Source organism: Berghia stephanieae, chromosome 2 (genome assembly GCF_034508935.2).
Source record: "Berghia stephanieae isolate SIO BIC M18660-M18661 chromosome 2, UCSD_Bste_1.3, whole genome shotgun sequence".
In the NCBI taxonomy this organism is placed as follows: domain Eukaryota; kingdom Metazoa; phylum Mollusca; class Gastropoda; order Nudibranchia; family Aeolidiidae; genus Berghia; species Berghia stephanieae.
The window spans coordinates 100,415,956-100,425,955 of record NC_088361.1 but is presented as its reverse complement, the minus strand read 5'-3'; the positions used below and the strand labels follow the sequence as shown (position 1 = coordinate 100,425,955).

General features: G+C 39.7%; 1 protein-coding gene across 2 annotated transcripts in view; it reads left to right on the top strand.

The window, feature by feature from the left end:
* The first annotated feature begins 5,757 nt into the window (after positions 1–5,757).
* Positions 5,758–10,000, top strand: part of LOC144966049 (putative amine oxidase [copper-containing]) — a 57,215-nt gene continuing 52,972 nt past the window's right edge. For both annotated transcript variants that reach the window (XR_013644148.1, XM_078902054.1), the window contains exon 1: positions 5,758–5,911. The gene's annotated coding sequence lies outside the window, so the exon portion shown is untranslated. The remainder of the gene's footprint in view (positions 5,912–10,000) is intronic.

Genomic DNA, 10,000 nt, shown 5'->3' with positions numbered 1-10,000 from the left:
AATATTCCAGTTCTTACTTTGAAATAATCTGAGTTGCTCTTAAACTTTTAAACTTGATTTATTCACAATTATTTTACCACTGTTAAAAAAATAAGAAACGTAAATTCACTTCTATTTGTATATAAAAATGTCACTGGGACCGAGTAAAGTAATCCCGTTGATGGTTTCATCACAATATGACTATGAAGCAACTTCCACTGAACAGATGAGTCGAAGGAGACAATTGTGAAAAACTCTATACGTATTTTATTTTACGAGTCGGTTCCCTTGGTATATTCACCACACACATTATCCTTAACTGCAGAACTATGTTTACTGCAGTTTGTTAAAAAGAAGCATACAGTGTTGTTACTGACGTATAGTGCCAACTGGAATTGAGTTGTTTTTTTTTTAAAATTATATAGCGCAATATCCACTAAACGTGCTCAAAGCGCTTTACAAGGGGTCCTTGGCCAACAGCAACACTTAACATGTAAGACGAGAAATGACGCCTATTAGGCGATATTACATTTTTTTTTTCGTACAGAGACAAAGCTGTGAAACGCCAGGTACTCATTTTACACCTGAGCACGGCGAGAGAATGTGAGTAGAGAGTCTTTTCCAAGGACTCAACTGTGCGCCGCACAAAGTTACTCTCTGCCACTTTTTAGTAATGTAATAATAGGAAAGCTTATTTTTAAAGATCACTCATTTTGAGAGATCATAAGATTTGAAACACAGACATTATGTGAACGGAACTTGGCTTAGAGCTGATTTTTTTTTTTACTTTTAAGTGAGAGAATATATATATATATATATATATATATATATATATATATATATATATATATATATATATATATATATATATATATATATATATGAATGTTGGAAAATTATGGGATAGTTCACTTGTCCTATGGGAATCCCAATAGATCAGTTGGTAGAGCACTCGCTTCACACGCAAAGGTTATTAGATCAATCCCAGGTAAAGCCGACATTTTTTTCCTCCCCCCCCCCCCCCTCCTCTCCTGTCCATCGAACAATGATTAGGTAGCTGAGTCTATTAGATCTGTCGGAAAGTACTTTGCAATAGACTAGCGTCTTATCCAGGGGGTGGCAAGCAATCAAGATTGCCCGTTTGATGCAAAAGAATCCGAGTGTAAACTCCGGCACCATGGATTTCTTGGTTATGAAGGACTAATTTGCACTGAGACTGTGAGAAAAATGTTGAAATAGGCAAAGGGGGGGGGGGATGAATTGTGAGGGAGGAAACCCCCTCCCCCTCCCCCCAAAATTATTTGTGTATGACCGATTTTTATCTGCTCCATCTCTGCTCTATACTTACATTAAACATATAATCTTATGCTGTAATCACAAAACAATAAGACATACATATCACATAATGGATCATAACTATTTAATTTACGAAAAACATGCAAAGAGATTCACAAATTATAGACACCATATCATCCATGGCAAACGGGCAGGAAGTGATACTGCATCCCCCTGAAGGCCGCATGCATCGCTAAAGGTGTGAAAGAAGTTGTTACCTACTTGCCAGAATAGCAAGATTTGCCATTCGTTCACAGGGTTTCATAATAATTCTGCTAAATATTGTTGTGTAAAGTTTGTTTTTTCCCCATAAAATGAAAGTGTTTACACATTTATTAACAACAAGAGATGAAGTGAGTAGGAAAGTGCCAGAAGACAATAATAGAGAAAAAAAAAAAGTTTTCACGGCGGTGATGGGGGTTTGAACCCGTGACCTTACTGGTACGACAACTCCGCCTGGCCGGTGAAAGCGTGACTCTACCGTATGAGCTATCCTTGATCCCACATTTATACACATTTATTAGAAAGGGGGATCATGGTTGTAAAAATTTGATTATATTATATGACTTTCGAATCTGATGTTGGTGCATTGTCAAAAACGAAACATGCTGAGTCAGTTCCATATTATCTGCTTGCTTCTTGTGAGAAGTTATTGAATCCTTCACGGGCTATGCCAATCTACAGTAATTCATGGTAAATAAGTCTATGCTTAGTACGTAATGCAAACACCATTGTGTATTTCACCAAATGACGACTGATAACATGGATAGCCCAAGAACCTCTTTAACAACAACCGCTTGTTCTTTTTGTCCACTCCCTCTATGTCAGCATAAATAAAATCGTTCAAGGCAACATGCAATCAAACATGTCGCAAATTGATACCGGCATTAAATCTAAAACAAGATTGGTTGAATGTATTTAGTAGAACAAGCACTCTCGGATCAATATCCTGTGTGAGCGGTAAAGTAGTGGTATTCGTTAGCAGTTTGCAGGTTATTCTCGCACGTTACTCCCAATTGATGCGTTCGAAATTTCGATTATCATTATGAGCATCGAGCTGTTTGGTAAGCACACACTTTGAACACTAGCATTATTAACCAGTTAACTCCCGCAGTCTTGAAAAAAAAAAAAGAATTTAATAATTTGGCCAGAAAACTCGTCCTTCAAATATCGATTAATTTAAATGACTCTCACCTTGGCAAAAAAAAAAAAAAAAAAAAAAACCTCTCAAACCTGGCAGCTCGCAACGATTATCAAAAGAAAGTGAAAAGTGAGATGTTATAAGGGGCAGCGTGGCTCAGTGGTACGGTCTTTGCTTCCTACCCGAAAGGTATCGAGTTCAATCACCGGCCGCTGCGGTGTGTGGCCTTGAGCAAGTCACCTCGCCCTAGCTCACTTTCCGGCGCTGCTCTGCGGCTGACGCCTGGGTTATTCCAGTCTTCCCTTGGAATAGACCCTAAAGACAAATTTCCCCTTGGGGATGAATAAAGTGAATTTATTTTTTTATTTTTATTTTTTTTAAAAGTAGTGGTCAAATGATCCGTTGGGTTGTACTATTGAATAAACCAGAGATACCACTCTGATACCACTTTCTGTTGACTTGCTTGTGATCCACGCCCTGTAATGTAATGTAACTTTAAGCAGTGTCATGCTATGAGTTGACAAAGGCAACTTTTCAACGCTAATAACGATACCAAACACCTTCATTAAGGGCGAGAAATGACATGACTTGACAAATTCAACTTCCTATATTTTGAAAAGTTATTTTCTTAAAATGTTTATTTCTCAACCCACACTCCCCCCCCCCCCTTCTTTTTTCCTCTCTCTCTCTCTCTCTCTCTCTCTCTCTCTCTCTCTCTCTCTCTCTCACACACACACACACACATAAACACACACACGCACACACACACGATACACACCAATCCCCAAGCAAGCCTAGTATAATAGAAATAAGGTCAAATTCAAATAATGTCTTCACCATTAATAAATGGTTTCGATTTTCAACCGCGTTTCTAGAGCTGAAACAAATCATAAATAATAACTCCTCGTTTTGTTTTCCTCAACCATTTCAGTTCTTTGCAAACGGTAGAGGCAGGTTTGGTTTTTTCAAAACTATAACTACTCATTTTGACTATGGGGATAATCCATTCATTATGACTATAGTCATGAATTTATTGCAAACCTCTATTATTCTTTGTAATTAGATAGGCGCTAAAGAACTAACCATAATAACTGGTAGCAATTTACTAATTGATAGAGAGAAAAAAAACATACATAAATAAGAGATAAATAAAGAAAGAAAGAAAAGAAAAAAGAAAAGAATGGCAAAAGGAAAGAAGGCAATAAAGAAAGATTTTGACTCGGAATTATAATTTGATAGCATTGTTGATCATTCTTTAAAGTCAATTTGTCGGGCCTCTACATCAGCCCCCAAAAATCAGATGACCTAAAAAAAAAGACAATACAAAACCATTTAATATAGCCAGAAATAACAAGAGAGATAATTTGACAGCTCGAATAATAAAATGATTCTTGAACTCTTGTCATTTAACTTCCAAACTCGTTCCCGATTCGACGCTCCTAAGGACCGCCAAGATTGGATAACCGTTCGAAATCCCAAATACAGGGCTTCAAGAATCTTTTCTTTTTCATCAACAAATTACTCTTGTGATAACGTTGTCGTTCGATTATTCGTTTGTCTTCGCATATGATGAGATGCGAACTCAAACGAATTATACAATATTCGACCGCTTGTCTGGACCATTCGTTCCAACTCGAATCGATATCCTTTGTTAGAAGAGAGACGAGTTTGGTAATCCAGGGCTCAAGACTGCTCACTGCCCTCTGGTTTTTGGGTGAGACGTGAGAGGAGAGACTGTTTGGTTCCCTTAGCACTGGCAGCCTCTTTTTGTGCCTGCGGTGACAATTTGCATCCTGTATGACCTCGTTTGGATTCCAACACAGACATTATCAGATAATAGATGATCAAATAGTTTAGTTGTTAAAGTACTTGACTTTCACGGTGTCACTAGTAAGTACTGTTGAGCTTGTTACTTTTACAAACGCTATCAATGAATGTGACCCTTAAGTCCTTCAGACTATATTATGAGGTTCATGAACCCGCAGTTTATTCCGGCTTTTATAGCGTTGATGCGACAATGGAAATAGTTTGCTACCTTTGGATAGGATGCTAGTTTATTGCAAAGTACTTTACGACAAATCAAACAAAACCAGCTACTCAAGGAGGGGGGGGGGGTGTCAGAAAAAAAATCTTGACTTCGCCTGGGATTGATTTTGATCCCTTTGTGCGTGAAGCGAGTGCTCCACCAATTGTCCTATCAGGACCGGACCCCTATGTACATGACCCATCACCTCAAAATCGTATTATATCGGGCCATTTCAATGGTAAAAATTGAGTTTATAGCAAGAAATACGCGACTTGTAACAGCATTGTTTTATTAAGAAAAGAATATGATATACATTTTAAGGAATTAAAAAGTTAAATGTCATACCCCTTGTCTAAATTCCATTTTCGTCACCAAGTTCACCACGAATAATACTAGCTTTGGCAATGAGAAGCAGAATTCGTGACGTTACACCTTCCTGTCTTCCGGTTCAAAACTCAGTGGAAGTGTCCTCAGGACGACTAGAAATGAATAGGTGACATATTGGATCACAAGATAGCAAAACTATTTAGTATAAGCAGATTCTTAGGATTACGGGGCGCAAAAGAGCTAGAAAATAAGAGCCATCACCCTGAAACCAGAAGCTCATTTTCACAAGGTGTATATCTAATCCTCTGGAGATTGATCTCATCTTGGTCACTCCTCATGTTTTCGGACCAGAAATGTCCAATAACTTTAATTAATTTCTCTGCTAGCTAAATTTCTACAAGTTCCCAAAAAGAGTGAAATATGACAATGAATAAGAAATATAATATATTTGTGGCGGGTATACATGAGTAAAGAGTCTTTACCAATGACTCAACTTTGCACCCCCCCCCCCCACCCAAGGGAAGGATAGACTCGAATCAGGGACCTATAGGTTAGAAGGTGAGTTACATAAGACTACAAGACCACAAGACCATAAAACACTACCAGTATAGATAGAACGATATTGACGTCACTCAGTTCTTTATAATTGTTTTTAGCCAGCCATTTTATGATTGGTTCTCACTAAATTGTATTAATCAGACTAAAAACGGCCAAGGTTATACACAATTTTGTGTGACGGTACGTTCTAAATACGGAATGTTGGGATGAAATTTCCTAAGCGTACAGCATCGATTTGCAGTGACCCAAATCTGTTATATTCCCTGTCTGTGATAGGCAATGTCTGGGATTCCCTCACAAAACGACCCAATCGATAAATGGACACTTAATAGTTTGGAGTTGAGACGCACTGCCGCCGTCGTTGTCGTTGCCCGTGCTCTACGAGTGTTGTATTGCACGTGTTGATGTGTGGAGTGGAGTGAGGGATAAACAATAACAAACGCTGGTTGTGTAAGTACTGACGATTGACATCAATCCGGATTATACAATAATAGTGTTGTAACATCGGATCTTTATTACGAAGACACTACAATATTCGTTCTAAAGTAAGTGCTTTTTAACACATATAACAGATATAATATTATAGACTAAGTTCCTGTCTTTGCTGCTTTATATAACGGAATTGTATAATGGTTAATTTCAGTACCTATAATATTATGCCCAACAAGTGAATAACTGCGTGAGTCAGCTTTGTGAGTAAGGAAAGTCAAGAGCATTTTCCAATGACTCAAGTATGCGCCGCTCAGAGCAGGACTCGAACCCAGGACCTTCCGATCCGAAGGCGAGTGTGATACCACAAGACTTCATAGCCGCACTCCCTTCAATAAGGCGTCTATTTTAATACAAATTTCATGTTAAATGTATAATCAACATGATTTTGTTTTGAAATTATCGGTCACTTGGAAGACTTGTTATTAATCCCGTTTTCGGCAGTGTTAAGTAATTGTAATCGTTTATTAACCTTTGAATATGACGCTGGTCTGTCGCATGGAACTCAGCGCTAAACTCTTACAGACCTAGTTACCCATTTATTGCTGAATGGCGAGGGTCAGAAAAGATGTCGACTGCATCTGTCATCGATACCCGTTCCTTCTGAGAGAAGGGATCAACCGCTGAGGTATTGTGGCCCCACTTTCAGCCAAATAAATTTTATAAGATGTTATTGGATAGGTAAAGATTAATAATGGTCTTTTGAGATGTCCATAAAATACAAACATCTTACTGAACTCGAGTTACACCTTTAACCGTTATTATGATATAACTCATTTACCGATTATGAAATGCACCGAAGTGCATCTTATAGATAGAGCATATCAGGGTCTCTCTCTCTCTCTCTCTCTCTCTCTCTCTCTCTCTCTCTCTCTCTCTCTCTCTCTCTCTCTCTCTCTCTCTCTCTCGCTCACATGAAGTAATGGTCAAGAGAGATACCTAATGCACTTATGGTGCAGCTATGCGGTCTTGTGGTATGACACCCGACTTCGGAATAGTATGTCCTAGGTTACAGTCACACTTTAGGCAGCTCGAAGTTGATTCTATGGAAAAGGCAATTAATTTAGTACAAGCATGTAAATTAAGCGCCTGGCTGTTAGCAGCATTGTCGCCGTCGAAAATAAATGTAATAAGCGCCATGTCCTGTCCTACATCCAAATCCACTCCAATTCCTCTTCTTCTTCTTCTTCTTCTTCTTCTTCTTCTTCTTCTTCTTCTTCTTCTTCTTTGTCTCGTACGTTGTTCTCATATTTGGATGCCTTACTCAGCTCTATCAGTGATCCGCAGATCTGTCAATGTTCCTCAGCTCTGTCGGTGTTCCTCAGCTCTGTCGGTGTTCCTCAGCTCTATCGGTGTTCCCCAGCTTTATCAGTGTTCCTCAGAGCTGTCAGTGTTCTTCAGCTCTATCGGTGAAATTCAGCTCTGTCGGTGTTCCTCATCAATGTTATTGTTCCTTAGCTCTTTCATGTTCCTCAGAGTTGTCAGTGTTCCTCAGCTCTGTCGGTATTCCTCAGCTCTGTCGGTGTTCCTCATCAATGTTATTGTTCCTTAGCTCTTTCAGTGTTCCTCAGAGCTGTCAGTGTTCCTCAGCTCTGTCGATATTCCTCAGCTCTGTCGGTGTACTTCAGCTCTGTCGGTGTTCCTCGTCACACCAGTGTTCCTCAGCTCTGTCAGTGTTCCTCGGAGCTATCAGATGAGTCCAATCCAATCCATTTCATTACTGTCACGGTTTCAGTGTTGAAGGCAAATCTACACGTGTCAATATTATGGTTTGCTTGGTTTTGAGACCTCACCTCACCTCACCCCCATTCTTCTGATCGGGGTGGTCGTAGAGAAGAGACTTTGTCAGTTAGGGTCCTCCATCCAGATATGTCAGGCATCAACATTTGCATTGTGTTTCAGTAAAATTAAGGCTGCACCAAATAGGCACCTGTTTCCTCAAGTGTTCTGATTGTATCGTCTAATGGCGTTTACTGATTCCGAGGAAGACGACTGTTGAGGTAATAGATGGAAACATTAGTCAAAGAGTTAAAAGCATAGGCTAAATAATGGCAAAAGAGAAGAAAAAAAACGTTTCGGGAACAGACACTTAGTCTACAAAAACAATATATGAAAAATGAAACGGTTGAACAACAAAATATACTTTTTCATTGTGTGTTTTGCTGACAAATGGTTTAACTCGTGAAATGTTCATGTTTTATTACTGTAATAGAAGATTTTCTTTTCACCCCTAGGCCCTCTGCCATTCAATTCTTCGTGCAGAGTGCTTCGCATTCCTTGCTTGTTTAAAAACCCTATCAGAAAAATGTCAGGATAAATATTTACTTATATTGGCTCCCAGAGCCTTGGTCGACTTTTATTTTCAGCTACCCAATCAGATTGTGATGATGCTATTCGTTTAGGTAAAATATTCACCTGTTCTGCATTGAAATTGGGAGAGGGAGGGGGTTACGATAACTCAGTGGTGGAGCAATCGGGGCTCACAAGAGATCCGTGTTATATTGATGACAGGTGCTGTCGATATGTATTCTGACCCTATCCGTCCAGCAAGGATTGGGCTAATAAGTATGTTAGATTTTACTCGAAAGCAATTTGCTCAGATCAGCGTCCTATTCAAAAAGTAACAAACAATCGCCACTGTCAGTATAACGTTACAGAAACTGAGACGAGCTCCGGCCCCTTAGATATTTCAGCTCTAAAGGACTACTACAGCACTGAGACTGGTGGTGAGGTCAACCTTCCGTAGCAAAACCAAATAACAAAACAATTAAACGAAACAAAAAGATTTTACTGTCTCCTCGTTTGATAATTGCACTTTTTGTTGACAAAGGGTTTATCCCCTAAAACGTTCATGAACCCCTTTTCTTCTAAAGTGGAGAGTAACATAAAGGGAGTAAATTAATGCGACTCATGTAAAACCTCCAACACAAAGTAAACAACTTTTCGGTCTGTTTATGGAAGGTGCCCCGGTCATTCAGTCCTAGAGCACTCGACTCACTAAAGTAGGCTCACCCCCCCCCCTTCCCACCTTGGTAGGCCCCTGGTTCGAGTCTGGGTTTTGGCCGCGCAAAGTTGGGTCCTCGGTAATAAGGATCTACTACTCAATGTATCTAAAGTTATTGTTTTCACCCCTTTACACACGAGCAATTATTATACTCGATGTTTCAGGCATCGGAATCGCTCTTCGTGTTCTTTAGTTTACAGAGGTCTTGATGTGTGATAGGTCAAATATTCTTCAAAATACAAACAGATTAGCAATTATTTTCGGCAATAGTACCATTGATATTCCCTCGCAAGTAAAAGAAACCTTGGTGTTTCCATAGATCAAGATCTCTCCATGACTATGACCAGTCATATGTAAATAACACCCTATAATGTATGTGCATAGAAATGAAGAAAATTAGCAGAATTCATCGTTTAATTCCAAAAAGAAAAGCAGAACTTTTAGTCAACTCTCTTGTTTTAACAAAAGAAAAAGTAAGAAAACGTAATTAAGGTTGCATCCAGGCAGATTTTAGGGGATAAAGACAGATATTTGTCGGTAACTCCTCTCCTTCACGAGTTACATTGACTGCCTGTGGAGAGTAGTGCCGCGCTGAGGACCGGTCCAAAAGGACCGGTCCCACGGTCTTTTAGCTGTGAACCGAGGATCGGTCCGATAGGGAAGACCGGCGGCGGTCCTCACTTCTTATCACCTTTCCACGGTCTCGCGCCATACTAGGCTACTTCCCCAGCGATTCGTTGCCTCGGTTGCCTATCTTCCACCAATCACCACCCATCCCACTTAATTAATCGCACCCACCCCCCTTTGCCATACACTAAACGACACATACGACCATACAGGCAGACGACCACCAACCTCCACTCCGCTAACCGCCCTTTCGTGTGTGAGATGGGGGAACAGGAGGCGCACGCCTTGGACGATTCCATTATACGGGGTAAATTTCAAAATTTACTACACCATAATGATCGCAATGACAATGATCTATGGTGAAGGCATGACCCCTCTTCTCTAATGGGTTATTGTTTGAAATGTATGTGACTACTAAAGATGTGTGTGTTTGTGTGTGTGTGTGTGTGTGTGTGTGTGTGTCGAACCTAGCAAGTAGCAAATCCGATTTTTTGTTTTCTTTTGTCCATCTCTT